Source organism: Silene latifolia, chromosome 3 (genome assembly GCF_048544455.1).
Source record: "Silene latifolia isolate original U9 population chromosome 3, ASM4854445v1, whole genome shotgun sequence".
Classification (NCBI taxonomy): Eukaryota; Viridiplantae; Streptophyta; class Magnoliopsida; order Caryophyllales; family Caryophyllaceae; genus Silene; species Silene latifolia.
In genome coordinates, this window is record NC_133528.1 from 80,445,507 (window position 1) to 80,448,432 (window position 2,926).

General features: G+C 39.4%; 1 non-coding gene across 1 annotated transcript; it reads left to right on the top strand.

The window, feature by feature from the left end:
• The first annotated feature begins 590 nt into the window (after nt 1-590).
• LOC141650769 (small nucleolar RNA R71) lies at nt 591-697 on the top strand. The gene has a single exon (XR_012546785.1). It is a non-coding gene; the product is annotated as a small nucleolar RNA R71 (small nucleolar RNA).
• The last annotated feature ends 2,229 nt before the right edge of the window (nt 698-2,926 follow it).

A 2,926-nucleotide genomic window follows, 5' to 3' on the forward strand; every position in this document is an offset into this window, starting at 1 on the left:
CCTTGGTTTTGATTGTAAAAGGGTCTTTGATTTTGGTTTCTCATGGGAGGTGGGGTGTATGTTGTTTGAGGGTTTTGAACATTTTGGCTTTTGTATGAGAGATTTGGATGGAATTTGGCGTTTTCATAGTAATAGTTGGAATAAGGGGTACCACTCTTGTATGCTTGGAAAGCATTCACTTGTTCATTTGTTCCCCTACATTCACTTTGGTCATGTCCCAAAGTTCCACAATTCTCACATATCCCGCTTGGGATTGATGAAGATGCCGTCATGGCATTAACATGATGCTTTGGTGATTGTGAGACTTCTTCAAGTCTAGCCATAGCTTTTTCAAACTTCAAATTGATTGTGTCAATGTGAGCATTAAGTTGAGCACCCAATTGAGTAACGGAGTCCACTTCATGCTTTCCTCCTCTAGTAGCCTTGCGAGGTCTACTATATTGTGAGTTATGGACCGCCATTTCCTCAATTTTGTTCCATGTTTGATTGTCATCAACTTCGGTGAACATTCCATTTGATCCCATGTTGAGAATGTTCCTTGAATCTTCATATAAACCGTTCCAAAATTGTTGTACCAAGAACCATTGCTAAGTCTATGGTGAGGACATGAGCGACAAATTCCCTTGAACCGCTCCCAAGCTTCATACAAAGATTCTTCATCCCTTTGCTTAAAACCCGTAATTTGAGCGCTTTGCATGTTAGTCTTTTCCGGTGGGTAGAATTTTTTGTAGAAAGCTAGAGCTAACTTCTTCCAAGAATCAATTCCGAGAGTGGCCTTATCAAGGCCCTTCAACCATTGTTTCGCGGTGCCAATTAGAGAAAAAGGAAATAAGACCCATCGAATTTGGTCTTGAGTTACACCGGTTTGAGAAATCGCCTCACAATAGTCACAAAAGGTTTCCATATGAGAATGAGGGTCTTCACTAGGCATCCCCTCAAATTGGCTCCTTTCGACTAATTGGATAAAGGCGGATTTGGCAATGAAATTTCCGGTTAGATGTTGTGGTGTGGGAGTACCATTGGGTAGGTTCTCCTCGGTGGGTACGGAATGTGATGAAAACATAGGCATTGTAGGTTGATTTTGGGTGGTATTTTGTAATGGGTTCTCCTCACCTTCTCTTGCAAAAAGGTTGATGAACTCAATAGTTGGTTGAATATCTACAACCTCACCAATACCTCTCAAATTCCTCCAAGCAAGTCTCCTATTGGTTGTCGAAGTTCTTTCAATTTCACGATCAAAAGGTAACAAATCACCTTGTGACCTTCTAGACATGCAAAATATCAAACAACTTGAAAACAGTTAGAACAAACCTTGAGGAGTTTTACTTCCCCAAGGCAAAGAAAGACACAACTAATAACAATATAAGAAAATCTAAATCAAGCTAACACCGTCCCCGGCAACGGCGCCATTTTTGATCGGTCCGTTTCGTGTTCACAATTAAACAAGTGTGGTCGTTGGGTCACGTCCGAATCAAAACACACTTTATAGATTCACAAACAACTCTACAATTAGTAAAGAGGCAAGTAAAGGTCGGATCCCAAGGGACGGGAATTGAGATGAGATTTCTATTGAAACTAGTGGTGTCTTAGGGGTGTCACAATTTGGGTTGATGTAGAAGGTCACTAACTAAAATAGCAATGTAAATAAACAAGCAAGATGAATTAAAAGGGTTGTAAACAATTGATAAAAAGCACTAGGGTGTCATGGGGTCATAGGGGAATCATGGGAGTTGATCATACAAACATGTTCTCAAATTATAAGCAAGCGATTATTGTTGTGATGGATTGAGTTGGGTTATGTCTTACAATCCTAGGAAAGTTTGGGTCCCGGAGCCGAATCGATTAGATTGTACAACACCTACAAGTCGACTTAATCTTCCCTACTCAACATGCATGGTCTAATGAGACTCGAGTTGGTTTATGTCTTACAAGTCTCATTGAAAAGATAGGTGATGGGTAAAAAATGCAAGGATTCATAGGCTCGCATTTCATCAAACATAACATGTGCATGAGTTGAGATCAAAACAAGCAAGCAAATAAATCATGAAAGCATATTAATTTAATCATGAATCATTCCCCATGTTGGTTTCCCCTAATCACCCATTAACCCTAGCTAAGAGACTACTCACTCATTATCATGTTGATCATACTAGCAAGGTTGTCAATCATACCAACAAAATAAAACATGATGAATAAATGAAAGCAATTAACAATAATTAAAAAGGGATTAAGAGAATTATACCTACTAATGATTCCAATAATAAAGCAAAGATAAAAGAAGTACTTGATGCTTGATTGAGAGGTTGTCAATCTCTCAATAATAACTTAAATAATCTTCAATTACCTAAAATAAAGGATGAACAAAAGAGAGATTAAGGAAATAAAACTTGTATTAAAACTTTATTAATTGTTGATTACAACTAAAGAGAGATTTGATTGATATTAACTACTCTAAGAATTGATAAGAAGAACATATGCTCTTCTAATTAGACTAATGGGGTATTTATAGTGGAAATTAGGGGGATGCATTAGGGTCAACTAAGGGCTAAACTAGTAATTACACTTTTTAGATTGAGCAGGTAGGAGCCGGTATTTTTCGAAGGAAGGGCTTCTTTCTTTGTAGCTTGGAGAAGACGAAATTGTGCTTTACAGGAATCCGTGCGTTTTGGAGTCGGGACGGGCGGATTCTGGCGGTGGAACACGGGCGGCTTCAGTGGAATCCAGGCGGATCGTGGGCTGCAAACCCGAGCGTCTTGGGATGAAACAGCACGGATTGGGCATGTGGAGGACGGCCGGATTGTAGACAATCCGCACGAATTGTTCCTCAGCAGGATTTCTTCTTCTTTTCTTCCCTTTTCTCCATAAATTCCTTGGGGATTTCCTTGGGGACTCAAGGATCCTTTCTTCAACATTGCTCATCTACTAT